The sequence below is a fragment of the Calonectris borealis genome, chromosome 18 (genome assembly GCF_964195595.1).
Source record: "Calonectris borealis chromosome 18, bCalBor7.hap1.2, whole genome shotgun sequence".
Lineage (NCBI taxonomy): Eukaryota > Metazoa > Chordata > Aves > Procellariiformes > Procellariidae > Calonectris > Calonectris borealis.
In genome coordinates this window covers 12,885,827-12,909,138 of record NC_134329.1, presented here as the reverse complement: position 1 = coordinate 12,909,138, position 23,312 = coordinate 12,885,827, and the positions used below count along the sequence as shown (strand labels likewise).

The window sequence follows — 23,312 nt, the reverse complement described above, 5'->3', positions numbered from 1 at the left end:
TTATAGACTACTTACTGCATTGATGGTGGGGTTTCTGCATCCCAACCCATGCTCATCTATCTGTTCAAGGAAATAACCACCTCGTTTCATTTATTACACCACAAACCACTTCTCACTTTTTTGAAGCAGAGAAGCAGTATAACTCTGAATTTCAGGAACTTTAGTTTTTAAGGGACTGAAGAACTAACATTAAACAGAACTGAAGCTTGTTATATTCATTTAGCTTTCCAGGAAGATCTAATGTAACTTGTGTAGCGACATGCAGCCCAATAACAAAATTCTTCTTTTGTATTGTTAGCAGTTGTTTTTAAATTGAAAATTAACATAAACTTTAAATATTATTAATTGTATAAAGGTTAATCTCTTCACAGTGCTAGGCAAGTATTTGCTTTTAGATCAGGAGATAATACAGGATTCTGTTTTCCAAGGGATTTTTCCTTCCTGACTGTTTGAACACACTCACTCTCTTCTCAATGCAAAATTTTGATTTTTCTGGACAGTTATCATTGTACTTTCTCTAAGCCTTGCTGAGGGAATGGAAAATTCACTAAGGAATTTCTTGAACTGGTGGACCTTCTGCTAACAAGTAGCGGAGCTCTGATGAGGTTTGCAGCCTGGTTTGCTCAGATTTCCTTTGAAGGAAGATCAGTGGTGATTGAATCCTGAGTAAAAGGAATATGTGAGAACCTCTCTGTGATTTATAAATAAGTTGATACCTTGGCTGAGACTTTCAGTGATCCCTTAGGAATTTAGGCCCAAATTCTTAAAGGGATTTAGGCACCCAGTTCCTGTTAAATTCCATTATTTTTCTTTACAATGTTGTCACTGAAGGGACAACTGGTCAAGGGAATTAGGTTTAGGAATCCTTTTGAAGGTTTGCATCATAGGTATAAAATTCCCTTGACTTGTTTCTTTTAGGTTTATGTGGTTGTTTCAGCTTTATTTTCAAATAAAGACGGATTAATTTGGTAAGATGTATTCACAAGTATGTTTAAAGAATTAAATTATTGCAATTATTTTAAAAATGCACTTGCAGATCAATTTGAGAAAAATGTCAATTTCCTCAGACTACTAAACTAAGAGGAGCTTTTAGCATAAAACTTGATTTTTTTACTTTGCTTCCTCTAGGGGATTTTAAATGTTCAAATAGAAATGTGTATTTGTATACATTTGTATGTATATTATCTCATTAGCTACTGAGATTCATGGGAATTGGAAGACTTGAGGTCATACAGTAAACACGAGAATTCCTTTTTCACCATGCTTGTTTAAAACTGCACACAGGCATTTAGTTCGTTCCCCAACCTGAGTAAAAAAAGCTCAGAGGTACTTACAGTTGTCAAGAGTTTCAAAATACAAAGTTTCCATTTATACTATCGTAAACTGTGTAATTAAGTCCAGTCTCCAGTTGAGATTGTATAATTCAGAGAATATTGAACATCCACGCTTGCCTCGGGCTGTCTAGTGGACTATATTGCCCACAATTAAACAGATGAATGCACAAATAAGGATAGGCATCCTTCCAAACAGTTCTATCTATATTTAGCAAATTCTTCTCATTTCTCTCTCTGTAGGAGGGTAGTGATGTTGGTAACCTTAATATTGGCCAACAGAACTGTCTCTTAAGTCCTGTCCTACAAGATGTTTTCCTTTCCCTATTATTTTGACCTTGTATTCTCTCCCTTTCTTTTGGATTAAGTCTTTTTATGTCCTAAATGAGAAATTTGCTTCACATTCTCCATCTGAATACAGAAATAAGTAAAAGCAAGAAAGAAGTAAAAGCAAAGGAATAGGAAGAACTTGAAAATTTCTTGAAAAATAACTTGAAAACAAGTTAATGTTCTGAAATTTATGAAAGATATAACTTAAGTCAGGGGGGCGATACAAAGATATCTTCTTTTTATGGAAACCTAAGCTATATATTCTGTAACTTTTTACCTCATTTTGTGTATTGATATTTGAAGGACTACAATGCTTCTTGTTAAAATGCAGCAGCTTTCTATGTAACATTCCCTTTAGAAAATACTGAATTCACAGTTTGTCTAGTTTTCTTAACTGATATTTGCGTTTTCCTTTCTTAAACTTCCATGTTGTCCAGATACGTATTAAAGTTGATGCTGTAGCTGGCAGGCTTGAAAGATGCAGTCTGATTCACAGTATAATCTGCATGATAAATAAATTAATAACTTCAATTTAAGAAAGCAGGAACAACTGTTTAATCTCATGCTTGCTACATGGAGGTGTTGTGTTTCAGTAGGGAGACCTTGTAATTGTTAGATTTGGAAAGTAACTGGTGTGAATTGTCTTCCCTCCCCCCCTCCCCCTTTTTTTAATTGAGAAATAAAAGTATTCCAAACTCCCATCCACTTGAGGCCAGAACAAGACTAGACAGAGGTTTTCATTAAATTAATTTCTTTCCTTCAGTGTTTTCATCAGGAAACAAGTTGTTTAACATTAATTTATAGAGAATAATCTTTAGTTGTTGAACTCACCACATTGTTCAGGAAATGTCAAAATAAGATGCAAAAGCTTATGTTGCAATGAATCTTAAAGAAATAGAGCACTGAGTGGAAAAGCTTTGGAACTAGAGGGACAGAAAACAAGTCAAAGCAATTTAAATCATAAAGGCCTGTAGGATCATATGGTCCATTTTTGCAAGATTTATCCATACAGCATACAAAATCTTTGCTTCAAACTGTAATGTTGTATAGAAATTCAGGGAGGAGACTTTCCTCCAGTTCCCCTTCTGCTAATTTTAGAATAAGTTATTTCACTGGCCTCTTTGCTGGTTTTACTTCCAAGTACCCTATTTCTCAAGATTTCAGTGTTTAAGGGCAGAGGTACTGCTCTTGGGACATCAGATTATAATAAACTGCATAGTACTCATTTTGGTAATATAATACTTACCATAGAATATATCATGTTTCCTGTGTCAGCTGCACCTCTGAACCTTGTAGGTCTGGGACAGTAGTCTGAGTTCAGCACTTCCTTCCCTTTCTTATACTTAAGGAAAATACTATTTCCTTTTCTTTCGAATATGAATTTGTATAGATACCATAACCTTCATCTGCAGTCCTACAGCTAAGTGCCTCGCTTTGATATTTTTGGAGAATGAAGTAATATATAGTAGTTACGTCTAAAAGAATATTCTCTGAGCTGCCAGAGTGTATATCATTCCTTTGTCATCACAGAAACCTGAGCGGTAGTCTAAGCAAATGATTTCACATTGGAACTTCCACTGAAGTTTAACTTGTGTGGGCTTTCCTTTGAGCCTGGACAGCTCTGCTGTTCTTCTGCCTTTTAAGCATCTTCTACATAATGTCAGCTTCCCAAGAACTGATCATTCTGTTGGTTAAACATTTCTCCATACTTCAGCTTATTTGTTTGAGGTTTTTTTAGTCAGTTTGTACTGGTTTGGTTTTGTGCTTCAATGGCTCCTCTCTTTCTGTTTTTCTCTCTTTGAGAATTGCATGTTTAGTGAGGACAGTTCTACGTCCTTTCAGCCTTTGTTTTGCTGGGCTAAATAAACCACACTCTTATTCTCTGCTCATAAAATGGCTAGTCCGTTCCCAAGTAGTTTCAGTAGTCCATATTTATGCTGAGTCAATCTTTCTCTAATATGGATCTCTAGAACATCGTACTGAATTCCAGATGCAGTTCTTAGGTTGTCACATACAGTGGTATTAGCAATTCCTGCCTTCTACTGAAAGTAGTTCACTGTTAGATCTTAGTGTTACATTGTCCTTTCTCACATACAGCTCTCCCAGTTCTTATGTAGTTGACTCTACTTTTTTTCCTTCCCTCCTGAAGAAATCCAGGCTAGGTCTACCATTTCTAAGCTTACTGAAAATGTATGCATCTTACTAAAGAGATATTTTTGGTTCTCAGATATAATCTAATATAGTGTGTTTTGTTGCTTTTTCCATCAGACTTGATGAAGGGGCTGGTATAAGGAACCAGGCACTAGAGATTAAACAACAGCTTGGATAAACAGGGAATATCCACAACTAACACTCAAATAAAATAGCTAAGCTTTATCTAATGGGGAGTATACTGCTCTGCTCCTTTTCTCAGTACTGTGGCATTTCTCTTTTACTGTGGTCAGTTTGAGAGAGGATTCTAGTAACAGTAACCATTTCAGGACCCTATGTCTAGAAAAGGAGGAGGGATTTATGTGAACTTTTGGGCCCCTCACTACAAGAAGGACATGGTGGTGTTGGGTTGATGGTTGGACTGGATGATCTTAGAGGTCTTTTCCAATCTTAATGATTCTATGATTCTACGAACTAAGAGACTACACAGGGAGTGTTAGAGAATGCTGGTGTACTAGCCAGGGAACAGAGAGACTGAGATTGTTTTCTCCATCAGGAGATGGGCATTAGTTGGACTGAGAGAACTGTAACAATTGGCAATAGACATTTTAAGCATAAATAAGACTATGTATTGGCTTTTTACTGGTTTTATCTTTTGTGCTATAGGCTTGCTACCTGTGCGATAATGAATAAATACTGCTGCATTTTGAAAGCGCTGTGTTTTACTCTATTAAAAAAATTGGTTACCTATCCCTGTGATGAAAGAACTTACAGGTGCCAAATGCGGATGTGTCTGTTGCAGTAATGCAGTTGCGGAAAGGAGGCTGTAGGCTAGAGAATCAGTGTATATGTGATTGTGCTGTGTGGTTCCACCTATGATGGAGGCAGCAAGGCCTGTGAGAGAAGCCTTTTAACCCTTGAGAGGCCTAGAAAAAAATCTAGGCTGTAGTTTGTCATGATACCACAAAAGAAGGGAAAGACTAATAAGAATTACAGAATAAACACAAATATTTCCTGTGAAAAGAGGTTGAAGTCTAGGGGAAAGCAGCTGGTCTTGCAAAGGAGAGAGTGCTATTTTTAAATTTTTTTTTAATGTTTTTTTTTTTTTAAGCAGTAAACAAACATATTTTGGTAAGCTTCAAAAACAGTAATACAGCTGTTAAAGGACAGAGCTGTTGTTTCAGAAGTAGACAAACTTTGGAGCTGTAATCTATAGGAAAAGTCCTGATCTTCGGAGAGTTTCTGACTTTGTTTAAATCCAAAAGATAAGTGATGTAGAGATCTCAGAAGCTTTACTGTCTGCATAGTAGCTCAATTGAGAAAACTAGAATTTCACATAGTGGCTGATTTAAATGAGCTTTCTACTGTCTGTAGATCTATTAAGTATATCTGCATGTACCCATGAGACTGCTATACAGAGAATATAATTATTTTGTTTACCATTTTGAGATTGGTGTGAATGGAATCAATACCAGTTACTTTGCTTTTCATTACTGAAGGCATCTGAAATGTTGACCAACCTTACCTTACTTGTGTCAAACAGATCACAAAGCCCTTATATATACACCATTTGACCTTCTAGGACATTCTTCAAAGAACTGGCAGACTTAGCATGTCACTTTTTTCTCACTTGAAGAAATTAAGTCTAATTAGGAGGATCCTACTAATACAATGTATGGATTACAGGTGCACACAGTGTGTGGAAAGTCCAGAATGAAAATAGCTGTAATGAAGAAGGAGTGGGAGGGAAGACCCTGAAATAGGCTGACTTATTTTAGAGTACAAGATTGATAATTTAGTGACTATAGTAGCTGCACAGATATAAAATATTTACAGCAAGTTGGAGAATTCTGACGGGGAAAAGAAATCTCAAGGCATTTTCTTCTAGAGAATATAAAATGAGAAAGGAATTATGCACAAATATAACAACTACACAGTTTTCGTATTAGTGATTAACTGCCTGATATTCATTTCTCTCATCTTCACACAGGTGTAGTTTGACTGAATACACCTGAATTACTTACGTGTTTTAAGAAGAGAATCATGAACAGAATTGACTTCTCCTCAGGAAACCTTTGACATTTCATTGCCTGTTAACATTGTCTTTCTTACAGCAAAAGTCACTTAAGACGTTTGTAATAAAGAATAAAAAAAAATGCTTGTGCGTCCTTGTCATTTCACATGAAATCAAGTGACTGATTTCTGATAGAAATCTCAAGAGCATTGAGTTTATACAGGTTTTTCCCAGTTCCACCTCAGAATAACTGCCTGCATGTGTTTTTGGAGGCAAGGAGTGTTAATAGTAGATTCTTGTGAGAAACTGATTATTTAAAATATCTTTGACACTATGAAATTGAAAGAAACTTATCGGGTATGTACAATAACAAGACAAACCCAACTGGTTTAAAGTAGGTGTAATATCCCGGAGTAAAAAATGTATGCCTGTTCTGTATGTCCTTGTGACTAGGGAATTTAGAGCAGTCATTGGAAGATGAAGGAATCCAGCTCTCTGCATTGTTGGACCCAGAGGCCATACTGTGTCATTACTAATGCATGCAGGCATGTTCAATAAATTTCATGGTGATACATCTCATTGTCATTTTCAGAGCTCATTGATTTAAGCAGCTGCCACTGATCAAGAATACTACAACAGGCAGCACAGCCTAATATTCTGATAGGTACAAAGTGGAGAAGCCTCGTTTTGATCAAAAACTGAGGGAAAAAATTTACTGTAAGGGTGAACTGAACACTGGAGCAAGTTGCCCAGAGAGGTTGTGGAGACTAAATTCCTGGAGACTTTCAAAACCTGCCTGGAAAAGATCCTGAGCAACTTGCTCATAATTGACTCTGCTTTGAGCAGGGGAATTGTGCCAGATGATCTCCAGCAGTCCTTTCCAACCTCAACCGTTTGTGATTCTGTGAAAATAAGATGGTTAATAATTGAATATCCTTCAAATTATTCTCTCTTCTACAAGAAGCAGCAAAGTTGCAAGGATCCTGATGGTGCAAAGGGCAGGAAGTCCAGAAGGGAGTTTCAGGGATGCAAGACAATCTCCCTTTACGTTTCTCACCAGTGAGTATAACCCATCAGTGAATCTCCCAGCACAGGCAAGGAGTGTGAAGGGAGAGCTGGATGGACAGAGCTATGGGTCAGGCTGGGATGTGGCTGCAGTTCTGAGGGTACCATTAGCAGCTGCATTCATGAAACTCCAGTTTGTTTGGTTTTTTTAACCAACTTAATTGTATCCGTTTAAATTACACTTAAGGTCAAACTTCTGCCTTTAGTGAAATAAAGAATTTTAAAATGTTTATTTAAATTTAAAGGCTTCCACTGTCACTTTATACAGCTGGCTTCAAAGCATATTGAATATAATCTTCTAATGAGTTTTGGCTTTGCCAGTAGATACATGTTACTTCCATTATCTTGTTTGTTTCTATTTGGCATTTTGTACTTTGTGAGGAATATTTGCAATTACTTTTCTACAATACCATGTTAGTAACAGCAGCAGGAAGCCATAGTTAGCTCAGCTGGAACATTCTGGCCTCTACAGTTCTTGTTATTGCATTCAGAGTAAGAAATAACTGCGTGCTTATCTTTGTGGTATTTTGATTCCCTTCTTCCTCTCATCCCCTTTTCTTGTTCAGTATTACTTTATTGGTTAGGCTTAAGACAGGTGGTAGGAATAGTAAATCCAAGTTGATTGTAACAGATATTGTCTGACATTGGTGTGTCTGTAACTAGGAAGATGAAAACAATGGGCAGTAAATATTTTGGACAAGCTGAAAGAAGTTGCTAAAATAATTCATAATTGTCTTGCCTGTTAGACTGGATAAACAAAGTGAAAATAATTTCCTTTTATTTATGCACATTTTTGAAGAGCCTCAGAATTGCTGTGATGTTGTATTGAGTTGTATTTCTGCTCAGTGCTCACTGCTTTTTGTTGACATATTTAATGTTTCCTGTAAGTTTCGTCAGTGCAATCCTCCTGTTGAGAATGTGGTACTGTGGCACAGCCGTGGGACTGGAGATCTGTGCTTGGTTTTCACCTCTACAACCAGTCTGCATTAAAGTACCTTGAGGACGTACTTGTAATATTAAAATAAAGGTGCTTAGCCTTTGGTTAAAATCCTGTCTCTGTGGAACTAGGTTACCTAATGAGCATGTTTTACTCACCTCATGGGGACAAAGCCTGAGCTGTTAAATCTGTGGCAGCAAAAAGAAACAATTTTTGAACCAAGTCATCATTTTCAGCATCAATAGAAGGTCATGCCCTTGTCAGCCAGCATTGGTTCAACATAAGGTTCCAGTCGGAATTGGCTGCATTATGCTTAGAGCTGCTCTTTAAGAGACCTTCACCCTTTACTATGTTTGGAACTGCTAATAGGGTGGGTCTTTTGAATATTCAAAAGAGACTTATTAAGATAGTCCTTACTGCATTTATTCGGAGTATATACTCATTAGTTCTCAGTAACTGGTCTGGCAGAAAGAAGTTTGTTCAAGCTCATGATAGACCTCTAGATTAAGTGCTCTTTTTCCATCTTTCTTCTTTCCTTAGTGTTGTGTGGTAAGCCATGATACTTATTTGGCAAGTTCAAAATTCAGCTCCACTTGTACTACTTCTGTAGTTTCAATGTGGGCTTGGTTCCTGAGCAATTCAGATCTTCTGGGACTTGGAGTTTGGCAGACTAAACTTTTTATACAAGGTTATAAGTGAAGACTGGAAATACTGTTGCTTTGCTGCTTGAGTTACCTAGTGTTTTGCTCAGCTGTACTGTACAAGAATACCCAAAATCACATGACATCCATGCCCCTGGCAATTTTAAGAGTATGTTATTGCAAGAAGTTAGGGATATGTTTTAATAGCAGGTGACTGTTCTCATCTAGATTTGCACCAGTCTGATCTTTTTACAGTGCATGTATCATACACGTGAATTTCTCTTCCCATGAGCATCTTCAGATGCTGAATAGTGATTAATTTTTAATCAAGTGAAAATTACCAGAATGTGGAACATACTTTTTGAGCTATGTTTCTCAAAAAAGAGAAAAAGTTATAACATGCATAAATGTAAGTTAGAGATAATTGCAATTTCTTCCTGAAATCTTTCTAGGTGCTACAGGCATGTATAGGTAGCAGAGTGCCCAGATTTGTAACTCAAGTGACATCTTGATTTGTGTTGAAAACATGAATTAAAATGGCTTGCCATTCAGCTTTTGTTTTTCTTAATCAGTGAGATTCTTAATGCTGACTTTTTTTTTTTTTAAAGAGGTCATAATTTTCCACTTTTTTAAAAGAGTAGAAGCTTTGAAAATGGCTCATAGAGAATTGCCGTACTTAATTAAAAATAATTTTAGAAGGGTCAGTTTACGGTTTGTTGCAATGTTTTAAAACTTAATCAAACTACTAGTGGCATTTTAAAATTTGTAATATTACCTCACTGATGTCTGTTTAATACTATTTCTGCTTGTTATCACTGTTTGCATTTCTTTTTGGTTAGGGGAAATTGTGTTTTCATTTTATTTTTTGGAAAAAATTTTTAAAAGGGCAAGCAATGGCAACATTTTGCTTCTGACCTCTGGATTGAATTGCTCAGCAGGCAAAGTCTGAATTGCTAATAAAAATGAAATTTTTGAGGAAAATTCTTGCCTGAGGTTGGATCTGTACTCGTTCAACACATTTCTTATGATTCTATCATCTCCCTCAGTGCTGCTTCTGGAACTTGATCCTCGTAATGAAAATTTTACTTTGTTACAAACTGAATTTCCGTGTAGGTGCTCTACTGGCTAGTATGTTTCATGTTTGTGATGCGATTTCTCCTTTGTTCTGCAGTACTTAAAAGCATTCACTTATCAGAGTTGAAAATAAATAAAGCATCCTGTTTACTAATTAGATAAGTTTTCATCAAGTGTCATCCTAAAGTCACTGGAATTACTGTATTAAGACATGGTGTTGCCTTATAACTTGTAAATTATGAAATGAAGCATAAAATTTACTGTGGAAGGTGAAGGCATACAGGGAGGATATATGTGTGTTTTTTTTTTTAAGGCAGCCAAATGCTGACTGGCTTACAAGAATGGGAAAAAAACCAAAGTCTTCCTTCGCAAAAGTAGTCTGCAGATAGCTTTGTTCATATTTTTTTTGATCTCTGGAAAAAAAAAAAAATCTATTTCTCTGATATAAAAAGCTATTTTTCCCGTTGAATGCACATACATCTTTTTTGGGTCGGTGTGTTAGTAATTTTTTATTAGTGGGTTCAGGTTGGCCCATGTGTGTGAACACTCTTCATTGAGGACTATAAGGGGAAAAAACCAAAACAAAACAAAAAAACCACACAAAAAGAAACACCAAACCCTAGTTATTTGTGATATTGATTACTTAAATCACTGCTGTTAGGGGATACCCCATATGTCAGTATGACTGTCCTACAAATCCAGTCTAGCCAGCAGTAGAAGGACCAATGGCCAGTGGTGCCTTGGCATTGTAGTGGTATAGCTACGCTTGGGCATATATATATTCCTCTGTCTCTTGCCCAATATGTAGTGATAATCAAGAATTCTATGGTACTACCATTCAAGTATCTTGCTTCCTTTTTTTTAACTTTAGAATTGGGGATCTAAAGTTTTTTAGATTTTAAGGTCAGAGTAAAATTTCTCCTCCTCCCTTGTAACTCTAATGCTGCTAGCTCTTAGTGTTCCACATTAGATGAAGGTGCGACTTCCAACTTGCAGTGTATGTGTGGAGTCAGATGTATTTCTAGCTTGGAAACCAAGGCAGGTAAAACAGTTGGAAATTTATGATTTTTTGAGTTAAAGTAAGCAAACGCAAAGAACAGTTGATCAAGACCTGGTAAAGTGTAGCCCAAAACAGTGTTTGTGTTCCCTGGGAATTAACATTTTGTGTTATTGTTAGCTTGACTTGAAAAATTTTCCAGTTTCCTTGTAACTTCAAGTATGTATGTCTTCTGTGGAAAATATTCTTGTATGTATGTAACAAGTGTTAGGTCATTGAAATCAAGCGTATGATCCAGAAAAAATATATTTAAACGAAGAGATAGTAAGGAGAGACATCTTGGCTGGTTTGCATCTTGTTACTGTACACTTAAAACAAATCATTTTTGGATTTTGTGATGCAGAGATTTCAGGAGAAACTTGTCCGCATACTAGAGCATTCAAACCAGATAAGAAATTTCTACCATGAACTTTGATTTCAGCAAGTAGAACTCTAGAGGCTGATGAAAGTCTTGACTTAGGTGTTTTGAACTAGGGATAGCGGTGCAGTTTTGGCAAGTGTTTGCGCTGTGAAGCGGTATATAGAGTTGTGCCATCACTCAGGTCAACAAGCCATTAGTCACATTAGTTACAGAGTTTCTATTCAGAGTTTGATCTGTCTCTTATGTTTTTCAGGGATATCCATAACTTTGAATTGTGCGTTATGAACAAACAAAGGGGCCTAACAACTTGCCTGAAAGGGTGGTAAGAGTTGTCAAAATTTCCTTACATATATTTTTATTTCTTTTATTAACTACACATGTTCATGTTCATGAAATCTAGAAGGCAAAATTGTTACTAATTTAATCCTTCTTGCTATTTACTGTTCCAGACAGTGTCACAATTGTCATTCTTTAGCCAACAATAAAGTGATAAAAGGCTAAATTAATTTCATAGTAATAGTCTTTAGTGGCCTTTTTCTCTAACAGTAGGACTATTGAACTGAGTATGGCTAAAATATGCAAGAGTTTGAATTAGTCTGCTTGGAATAGCAAACTACCATGAAAAAAAAAGTGTATAATCAAAATGTAGCATAATTAACTGCATATAATGTAACTAATAATAAAGCTTCCAAAACTTTGTAAATCAACCTTTTCAAAATGTTTTGTTCCGCTGCTGTCCTGCTTTTACACAAGAGATGAACTCACTTCCCACCTCCTAACTGCCTGCTCTCAGCCACTCTCAGTTTTGTGTTCAGTTGTACCATCAGACTTCATTTGAGGTTGTTCTCTGAGCTCTCTGTGCAGGAATCTGTGGCACATGAATGTAACACAGGTATAAATTTGGTGGTTATCTACTTGTGTGATGGGATGTGTGGCTTTCTGCAGCATTTGACCCTTTGCTAACTTACTGGTTTTAAGTGAAGGGCCCCTGTCAGAACAGTATAGTCAGCATAGTCAAAGGTGAAACAATTTATTAATTTGTATGACTTGCGATGACTTGGGAACTAGTCAGATAGAAGATAACTAGCCAGACAGAAGTTTTCTTACACAAGGAAAAGCCATCTACGTTGGGATAAAGGAACATAATTTTAAAAAGTTGGTACTCTTAAATGACTAAAACCAGAAGACAGCTGTACTTGCTAAATGAATAAAATTGATTCAATGATTCAAACTTTTAAAAGCTTTAATTTTCTAATTTAATTTATTTTAATAGTCTCTTTCTAACTTTGATTTGGGAAAGTAGAATTTTGTGTGAAGGGTAGGAATACAGTTTACATCGTACAAGCAAAACCGAAAGTTACTGCTTCTTAATATCCTAAACTATATAGAAGTGGTGGGAGATTTCTTAGATTTTTTTCACTGTAACAGTCATCCTGAGGTGAAATTTGTAGTATTTAGAGCAAAGGAAAATAATTGTAGGGGTGGAAGGGAGTAAAGTGACAGGAACTAGGAGTTCTCTCTTACCAAACTTGTTCAAAATTAGGAAAAAAGTAGCAGGCAATGAAATGAGATGCTGTTTGTGGATACATGAGCAACTTATTATTATTCTGCAGCATTTTGTGAAGTAACGGAATGTACAACTTTGAAAATGTTCCTGCTCCTTCTACACTGAAGAAACAGTAGTAATTGTGCTATCATTACCAAAGATATTTTTTACAGAGTTCATGACTAAGACTGATTTGCTTGTTTCAGAAGCGAGGTATGCTCTGTACTCATTTTAAAGAGTATGTCACCCTTAATCAGGAGTGCCATACATTTTCAGAAGGATGGTGCTTTCAATTTATTGCTTGTCAGCCTTGAAGAATGCTGGTTAGTTCCTTTACAAGTGCAACTCATTGGCTGAGACTGTTCACTTATAAAACAATTTTAAGTTTATTTTGATTGGTTATTGGTTTGTGGCTTTTAATGATAAAATAGAATTGCATTCTTTTGCAATAGACGTCTTCGTGGAAAATCTGAAAAGTTGGAGCCATTTGGAACTGCTCTTACTCCCACTGAGGTCAGCAGTAGAATTTCTGTGGCTTTCAGTGGGAGTAGTGTTATACTCTCTGAATGTGAAGGCTTTTCCTCTCCTTTCAAAAAACGCTCATAATAGTCTGCTATAGCTAGGGTTACATGAAAACTAAGTAACTATTGTACTACTTGATTGTGAAAAAAAGATATTTCCTAAGTAGGAGAAAGAAGTTTTAACCATTTCTGTTATGTCAACATTTTTTTTTTTTAACACCTACAGCTCTGAAAATCATTGCACTATAAAAATTGGTTATCTAAAATTATTTTGCTTATATCATCCAGTGTGTTTTATTATATTGTATGCAGGAGTAGGTCTAAACAGACAGAGTGCCTTCACACGAGGCAAGAAGGAGAATTGCAGGATGAATACTTTTTGGAGTAATGGTAGACATGGCCTAAATTCTACAATCACAGATATTACTGGTCATCTAAACAGGAAATCCAGACTAGAGAGAAAGCATGCAATTTTGTGAATAGATGTTAAGTTTTCAAAACTGTGTATTAGTTCTCAACTCTTAATAAAAGCTTAATATAATATTATTAGTGGCATTTTCATCAATGTCATTTAAGAAAAAGACTAACTTTTTTTCAAAGGTGAACATTTCAAAAAGTGAGATACTGTATTCACTATGCAATAACTTTCATTAACAACGTCTGTCGTCTATTTTTTTTTTTCTCTCTTTTCTTTTCTTCCCCTCTACGCTCTCTAGGAAGATGCTAGTGAATTTGGCATAAAAGCTTCTAGCCAATGGTTGCCCAGAAATGATTTGTGAAACATTAAAAATAACTGCCTTTTCAGAAATTAATATAAATGGATATTTCCAGAACTGTGGTTGTGTGATTTAAATGGTCAGTTTTGATTGTAATGAGCAAGACAGAGTTGACTTGATTTGAAACATATTCCAGGCTGCCAGGTTTCAGATCAGAGCCATCCAGAACATGTTTTTTATCTGTTACAAACATTTTTTCCCTTGTAATTAATTTTTTTCCCTAATTCATTGCTCGTAGATTAATGCCTGCATATTTTGGGTTTCTACCGTCTTTTCTGGAACAGTCAAGAACGATGGATTGCTATAGATTAATCAAACTCCTACTTAATGTGCTTGATATTTCTCGCAAGTAAGCTGTTTTTTTAAAAATCATCAGTAGTTAAGTTTATAATAAAATTAAGTCTTGGGCATGTCAGATTCTTTGTCACACCCGGGAAGTGCAAGATAGGACCCAAATACTCAAATGACCCAAAGATAGCATTTGGTTTATAAACATTTGCAGCATAAACAAGTCTCAGCTAAGTAATTTCAGAAAGGAATTTCCCCTCCATGTAGTGTATATTATATGTAGACGTTAATTAGTGATTTTTTCGTATGTAGCTCTTGGAAATTATTTTGATCTGGTTTATCTGGCACCAAGTTTATTTATCTTGAATTTGAAGCCTCTGAATGACCTTAGTTTACAAACTAAGTCTGATGACTTACTCCGTGTTGTGTGCCTGAGAATTTACCTCTACGTGATTATCTTTAGTTAATGATCATACAAGCCTTCCAGAATTGCTGATGAGTCCTAATTTTGCCTTCATTATTATCCACACAATTCTAGTGCCTTTGGTGTTGTTGAATAGATTTAAAAAGGAATGTTGGATTCTTACATACAATATGCATGGATTTAATTTCTTCTATTTCTGACAGTCTCAGTTGGAATCGCTTTGTAATTCCTAATTAAAAATGGTTACTTTTTTGAAAGTGTGCAGAATTTGCCTTGGTGCTGCTTATGACCTGGCATGGTTTATTGATCATCATGTGGCCCAGGCAGCTGAAGAGTTGAACTCCTCCTGCTAACCTGTTTGAGGCCTGGACGTTGGGAGTTGCTGCCCTACGTGCTTAGGTCTCCTCCTAACAATGACGACAGTAGCAAGAGCAAGCCTGGTACTCTGCAGCAGTGGCACAGCAGGCAGCAGGCTGTGGCTATTTTGTTTCCTCCAGTTCACTGTTTGTGCAGCTGCCTATGCACTAACAGAAGATAGCTTATATTACTACCAATAATATTTTATGGTTTGATCAGATAGGGTTTAATAAATTATAATTCGCTTTGGTGAGCATCAGAACTACTGGAATACTGATTGTCAGAACAGGCAGGGTTTTTTTAGTAGCGTGTAGTTAACTGATTTCTTGACGTGGCACATATAACCTGCTTATTAGCAAAATGTCTTGCAAAAGTACTTACCTGTCTGAAGTAGAATTTCATTGAATTGCGTGGATAAGGTTGGCCTTAAAAGTGGACTCTCATGTGGCTGAAGCCTATATGATACTTCATTATGCACCTTCTTGCTTTCTACTTCATGGCTCAGAGAAAACTTGCTTTATCTAAAATGCATTAGTGCTCAAAATTTGTATGCTTTTCTGTAAAAAAGACCCAAAAGACTGATAATCTGTAGACAGTATGTGCATGTGGAAACATGCTAACGTACACCTATCAAAAAGAGTCGTACATCTTTGCACACATTAGTATTGAAAACAAACATGTAACTTCTGATCCTTAAGAGCTAACTGTGAGTGTTTCCATTCTGGTTAAACATACAGCGTAACTCCTCTGGGATATCTTTGCTGTCATATTCCCTGAAGCCATACTGAGTTTCCCCATGTGGATCCAATTGGGACAATAAAAGTTTAGGATTTAATCTGTACTTCCATAGCAAGAGTCATGGTAGGCCTTCTTAGTATTCATTCAGTGTTCTTGGAGACATCTCTGGCAATACTGGAGTAATATTGGCATGGTCTATTAAAACTACACTAAATAAAACTTTAAGACCCAATCTCTTGATTTACATTTCTCACAGCAACATCTAATAGAATCGGCAAGGCATAAATGTTAGACAAATTTTCTCCTTTTATTTAGATCCATTAAAGTCCCTTCCAAGCAGATAAAGGAAACTTAGATGATGAAAAGAATTAAACAATAAATATAAAGCATTATCTTAGAAATACCTTACAATACCTGCTCCTTAGTATGCCCCCTCTCTGAAACATATCCTCTTCAATTAACTTTAAATTGCAGAACTGATATAGGTGCAATTGAAATGCAGCCATTTTCAGCTGCTGCACCCTGCCATGGTGACTGTTTTTAATTGTTGTTTCTTTTTTCAGCTATTAAAAAATATACTTGATAAAAGAGGACAGGCAATTTTATTTGGCTTTTGCTACTTTCTTGATTTCTTGTAATTCCAGTATTATTCTTCCATTGTAAACTTTCAAATTATGCTTTAGAAAAAGCTTTATGGTGAGCATTGATTTTTTTTTTTTTCCCTTCCCTTAAAGCTATATATGGTTTATAAATTGGTGCTGTTGGCTTCAACGGGGATGTTCATGGAACTTGCCAACTTTGCCATAGAAACTTGTTGAAAATCATCAGTAAGAATTTTGCTGGACCTTTTTTTCCTTGTACAACTTAAATGAAGGGTCTTCCTGTTAAAAACCTGATGACTTTGTTAAATTTTGAAATAGGCTCTTAAAATACATAAATTCTGTCTGGGATTGTTTCCCTGAAACAGTGCATTCAGAAACAGAAGGGAAGTATGCCTTGATGTGTCTCGGAAGCTAAAAGCATCGCTTGTTCCTCCTCTTCTTCCTGACTGGAATTCCAGTAATTGTTGCAGCTTTAGCATCACCCACGTCAGTAGAAAGGGAAACTTCTCTTTCTTGCAACTGCTACCTACCATTGCAAAGATGGATCTCAGGCATTTTTGATTGGGGATATGAGGGCATATTTATCTCATTAAAATGATCATTAGCATATTCTTCCATTGACATTATCTTCAGCATGTTCCTTCTTCTAATTAAATTGTAGCCTATTGTATGGTAATTCTTTTGCTTTCCTGAAGTGTTTCTTCTTCTTAAGATAGCTGTAGAGAATCAGAATTGATAGCTACCTCAATGAGCTGCGTGACAGAAGATTGAATTCATAATGCTGTAATGGATCATAACACTTCTTGTTTTGAGAATCTCTTGGCACTGGGTATTTGTGAAAATATCTGCTGGTATTTTTTTCAAGTTTTACTGTATACACGTATGGGATGTTATTTTGGCACAAAGATGTAACACTTTATTTGGTGACAAAGATAAAATTTTCAGCATTCTTGAAGGAAGTTTGGATTGAGTTTGGTAGTTGCACGTTGCTCTCTGGGTATTTATAGATACAGGGGGCAGCTTTCCAGCATGTGTTAGTGCAATAGTGTGTCTTTCAAGAAGTTTTTTTATAGAGCTGAGTTTGGAAATATGTTTGAAAACAGCCTTGTCACACATGTCATCAAGGTCAGAAGGGAGAGAAAGCAGACACTTCAACATTTCAACTCAGGTTTTGTGAAAGGAGTGTAGAATGTTAGTGTTTGCTAACTAGTAAACTAGTCTCTTCATGCCTCTTGAACAGTCCTGCAGTAGAGATGACTCAGTTTCTCCTGTTCCATGAAATGTTTAGCTCAAATTGCTGTTTGGGACTTGAACATTGAACTCACAGGGAATATACTTGATAAAACCCACTGATGATGGATTATTAATCTGAAGTGTTAAAAGTGGTATCAGATGAAAGCCGGGAGTGCACAGTGCGGAAAGATCCCCAAGTGAGGTTCAGAGTGTGGTGTCTGTACTTGGAAATATTCTACTTGTTGATGTAATGGAGGACACAGGTTAATTCACACTCTCTGTTTATAGACAATGGAGGCTTTTTTGACATAGAGGTAGTGCTTTGGAAAGGGCCTCTTCCAGCTGTGGTACTGACTTTATCATGCTTTGCTACAATCAGTTCTGAAGAAACGATGACAGTTGGTTTCATGTTAGAGCAATTCACTGGTATGTGGTGAATACCAGCTCATTCCTTTGAGTCCTGGCTTAGAACACCTTTTAATTTCAAATAAACATCTACTGAAAAATACTTATTTTGCTGAGCATTGGACCTGATTAACACCATCATAACACATTTCTGTGTTTAGTAATTTAAGCTCATTACTTACAGTTTTGGGAAACTGCCGTGTGTGTTGGTAGCACTCAGTTGTTAATTAAAAAAAAATGTATTATACATCAGTTAGACTAATACTAGGGCCCCAGATCTGGAGGTATACAGCCTTATCAAAAGCAGACTTTCTATAATAATCTTGTGTGCCGGTGACACACATTATTGTAGGATAAATGCTGCTTTGTGTTCATTTTTTAACCAAGAAAAACTCCACTGATTTGTTGGATTTATTCCAGACTTAAACCACTGTAAAAGCATACTACTGCTGTGTAAACACTTTCTGCCAGCAGGTGGAAATATATATACAACTCATCCATCAACTTATTTCTGTCTTTGGCTGGCTAATGTCTCTTTCCCAATAACTGAAGCTGAAGGTTTGTGAAAATCCTATTTAAGATTTGCAACATAATGGATCTTGCTGTGCCAAAATTTGCACGTTCAGTTCTTTTATGGATGCCTAACTGCTCTTGGACCTGTCAGGTGTTTTCTCTCTGTGCTGTAGCATTATCACCAAACCTTCTTACATAGTCATGTATTAAATAAAAAGCAATAAGTCATAGAATCATAGAATGGTTTGGGTTGGAAGGGACCTTAAAGATGATCTTGTTCCAAAGCTCCTGCCATGGTCAGGGACACCTTCCACTAGACCAAGTTACTGAAAGCCCCATCCAATCTGACCTTGAACACTTCCACAACTGGGGCATCCACAACTGCTCTGGGCAACCTGTTCCAGTGCCTCACCACCCTCATAGTGAAGAATTTCTTCCTTATATCTAATCTAACTCTACTCTCTTTCAGTTTAAAGCCATTACCCATTGGCCTATCACTACATGTCCTTGTAAAAAGTCCCTCTCCAGCTTCCTTGTAGGCCCCCTTCAGATACTGGAAGGCTGCTATAAGGTCTTCCCGGCGCCTTCTCTTCTCCAGGCTGAACAACCCCAACTCTCTCAGCCTTTCTTCATAGGAGAGGTGCTCCTGCCATCTGATCATCTTCATGGCCCTCCTCTGGACTTGCTCCAACAGGTTCATGTCCTTCTTTTGTTGGGGGCCCCAGAACTGAACACAGTACTCCAGATGGAGTCTCACGACAGTGGAGTAGAGGGGGAGAATCGCCTCCCTCCACCTGCTGGCCATGCTTCTTTTGATGCAGTTGGCTTTCTGGGCTGCAAGCGCACATAGCCGGGTCATGCTGAGCTTCTCATCAACCAACACCCCCAAGTCCTTCTCCTCAGGGCTGCTCTCAATCCATTCTCCTGTATTTGTGCTTGGCATTACCCCGACCTATGTGCAGGACCTTGCACTTGGCCTTGTTGAACTTCATGAGGTTTGCACGGGCCCACCTCTCAAGCCTGTCAGGGTCCCTCTGGATGGCATTCTTCCCTGCAGTGTGTCGACCGTGCCACACAGCTTGGTGTTGTCGGCAAACTTGCTGAGGGTGCACTCAATCCCACTGTCTATGTTGCCAACAAAGATGTTAAACAGCGCCGGCCCCGATACCGACCCCTGCGGAACGCCACTTGTCACTGGTCTCCACTTGGACATCAAACCATTGACTGCAAGTCTTTGAGTGCAACTGTCCAGCCAATTCCTTATCCACCGAGTGGTTCATCCGTCAAATCCATGTCTTTCCAATTTAGAGACAAGGATGTCATGCGGGACAGTGTTAAATGCTTTGCACAAGCCCAGGTAGATGACATCAGTTCTCTTCCCTTACTCACCAACGCTGTAACCCTGTCATAGAAGGCCACCAAATTTGTCAGGCCTGATTTGCCCTTAATGATGCCATGTTGGCTGTCACCAGTCACCTCGTTGTTTTCCATGTGCCTTAGCATAATTTCTAGGAGGATCTGTTCCATGATCTTGCTGGGCATAGAGGTGAGACTGTAGTTCCCTGGGTCTTCCTTTTTTCCCTTTTTAAAAATGGGGGTTATGTTCCCCCTTTTTCAGTCAGTAGGAACTTCATCGGACTGCCATGACTTCTCAAATATGATGGATAGTGGCTTAGCAACTTCATCTGCCAGTTCCCTCAGGACCTGCAGATGCCTCTCATCAGATCCCATGGACTTGTGCACCTTCAGATTCCTTAGATGGTCTCGAACCTGATCTTCTCCTGCAGTGGGTGGTTCTTCATTCTCCCAGTCCCTGCCTTTTCCTTCTGTGGCTTGGGCAGTGAGGCTTGAGCAGTTGCTGGTGAAGACCGAGGCAAAAAAGTCATTGAGTACCTCCGCCTTCTCCACATCCCGGGTAACCAAGTCTCCTGTTTCGTTCCGGAGGGGGCCCACGTTTTCCCTAGTCTTGCTTTTATCCCTGACATAGATGGAAGCTTTTCTTATAGCCCTTGATGTCCCTGGCCAGATTTAATTCTATCAGCTTTCCTAACCTGATCCCTGGCTGCTCTGAAAATTTCTCTGTATGCCTCCCAGGCTACCTGTCCTTGCTTCCACCCTCTGTAGGCTTCCTTTTTGTGTTTGAGTGTGTCCAGGAGCTCCTTGTTCATCCATGCAGGCCTCCTGGTGTTTTTGCCCAATTTCCTCTTTGTTGGGATGCATCGTTCCTGAGGTTGGAGGAGGTGATCCTTGAATATTAACAATATTAATTGTTTCAAATGAACATGAGCAATACCTTCCATAGAAATAAAAGTGGATAGGAAAGAGGTAATTATTTTTTAAGTGTTAGGGGCTGATATTTTCCTGTCCAAAATACTTACTAGCAATAATGGTCGTCAACTGAATCAAAGGAATAAAATGGAAAAGGGAATTGTGCAGTCTAGAACCAGAGGAGCAGATGATCACGGAGGGATGATTTTTCATCTGTCTGATGTTAGTAAATTTGAACTGTATATCGAGGCAGATTAGGAAAGGAGCTTACTTTGAAAAGGTAAGACTCATAGCTGCATATATTCCTTCTTGTTTTCCCTTCTATTGTCAATGCAGTTACCATCCTAGGACTTACCTGTGAATGGAAAGTAGATCCTGAAGGAGGTAGTGCCAAAACCTGAAACTAATAAACTGTTCCTAGGTAGTTCTATAGTCATGCATAACTCTTCTCCAAACAGCATGAGGACAGAGCATCTTTTACTAAGTAAAGACAACAATGATAAAGGGAAAGAAATATGTATAACTGTCTATATGGGAAAGTTACCATGGTATAAGCTAGGATGTGAATTTACATTCTTTTGCTGTTCCCTGGACTTTCCATTCTTCTGTGAGAGGTAAAGATAAGGACAGTTTTGAAAATTGAGAAGGTCAGCCTGCACTTTTTTGGGGGGTTAAGAATGTCATAGGGGGAAGCACTCACTGCCTTCTCTATGTAGAGAAGATTGTAGGTATTTGTATAGTGTTTTTGTGAGAAGGCATAGTCCACAATTCATGTTAGTTGTAGCCCTAATAGTGGAAAAAGTATATGGGTACTTTTGGGGAACAAAAAGTTGCTACTGTTTAACAAATGATGAAATAATTTTTTCCTGTAAGTTTTCATCTCTCTCCATGCCAATACTTCCTTAATTTTCAGGGACCAAAGACTTTAATTTCTAAGTTTTTCAATTAGTTCAAGTGAGCAGAATTACTGCTGTCTGGTTGTCAGGTTCTGTTTTATTTGGTGTATGTGATAGCAGTGGACTGGATAATATTTGACCAAAACACCTGCCTTTTCAGTGAAGCTATCATGCAAGTGCATACAGTCAAGATAAAGAAAGGAAAAAACAGAGTGGTGAGTGTTCTGGGAATCCTTTAGTTCTTAGAAACTTGATGGGAGGAGTGGCGTTACGCTCACTTGTTGTTAATCCTTCCTCTCTCCACTGAAATTTGACTCTTCTAGCAATGATTTAGAAGAAATAAGGAGCTTTTACAAAGATGACTATATGCAAAGCTATCTATAATAACATTACCACAAAACATAACTTGTTTTGATCTATAGATCCTGAATTGACGGCTTTTGTTCTTTTGCTATTATCTTCAGAAACCGTTTTTAGAAAATGCATGGGCTAGTAGTAGTTACATGTGAACTCTTTAACAGAAACTGGAGAGTCCAGACTTTCTGAAAGACAGGAGTATCAGAGTAATGTGCTATAATACCCACTACAGGTAATTAAAAGTTGTGAACTATGGCTAAGATGTCTATTGTATGTTTCCATTTGGCCTTGGAACTGTTGTATTGCGGTAAATATACCTGTGTTATAGTACTAATCACATATAAAGATGATCTTTGCCAATGAGTTAACACAAAGCCTCTCTAGCTTTTTCATGGCAATTTTAGCTATTTGGAATTCAGAACTAGTCATGCCATCTTGGCAGAGTAGGACACATTTAATTGAAAATAACTTTGGTTTTGGAAGCAATTTTTACTGGTTAGAGCTTACATAAGATCAGAATTGGATCCTAGCTTTGTGTTTGAGGTTGAAGTTTTCGTGCTATTTCCATTACTGTATAACTATTATATAGTAAAGGGTTGCTATTATTTATTGTGGTATGATGGGAAGTCAGGTTTTCAGGTCCAACGGAGAGTTGTGGGATAATCAGCTTGACAAGGCAATAGGTGAGATACCTTGGATCCAGTTCATAAGTACTAAAAGCTTGGTTGGTTCCTGAGGAAGACACTATTTAAGTCAAGAGCAGGAGAAGACATCTTAGGGGCATCGATACTTGATGTTCAGATGAAGGTAAACTCTAGAAAGGAATTTGGAAGACTATTCTTTGAAGTGTGTGTCTGGATGATGGTGGAAGCAAGGGTTGGAACAGCACAGGTCTGGACTTCATTCACAAAATGGCTAGAAAAGCTGTTTATAAAGATTGATGACACTTGTAATACTTATTCCATTCAGTTTGTAGTAAAGCCATGTTGAAAGAAGCTAAATACAGAAAACACGTTGGATTTTGAAGCTGACATGCTGCATTTATGTATTGTCTTTAATCCAGTCAGATACCAATGCGAATTCTCAAATTTGGGAGAGCTTGCTAGTAGATGTGTCATGTTAGCCATTTCAGGCTGAGCAAATTACTGACTCTACTCAACGGGGTGCATAATTTTTCAGGGGTGGAAGGAAAGAGTTACATACAAACTAGAGACTAGGGGGAAAAAGTCTTTACTCACAATGGAATTTGTCAAGCAGACACACACGTGCCATGGAGTTGTTCGCACTTGCTAATGGCTAATCGACCACCTTATAGCTCAGCTTAAACATGAAAGCTCTTGCCTTCCTTTTCTCTGTATAACACAACTAGAGGAGAGGAGGGCACTACTGCATCACCTGGTGCATTTGGTGTCTTATGTCAAGAGCTG

The 23,312-nt window shown here is 37.5% G+C and overlaps 1 protein-coding gene across 2 annotated transcripts in view; it reads left to right on the top strand.

Moving 5' to 3' along the window:
* ARVCF (ARVCF delta catenin family member) overlaps positions 1 to 23,312 on the top strand; it is a 293,995-nt gene that overhangs the window by 10,099 nt on the left and 260,584 nt on the right. Inside the window, exon 2 of one of the 2 annotated variants that reach the window (XM_075168018.1) lies at positions 11,215 to 11,283. The exons of the other annotated variant lie outside the window; for it this stretch is intronic. The gene's annotated coding sequence lies outside the window, so the exon portion shown is untranslated. The remainder of the gene's footprint in view (positions 1 to 11,214; positions 11,284 to 23,312) is intronic. 2 annotated transcript variants of the gene reach the window in all.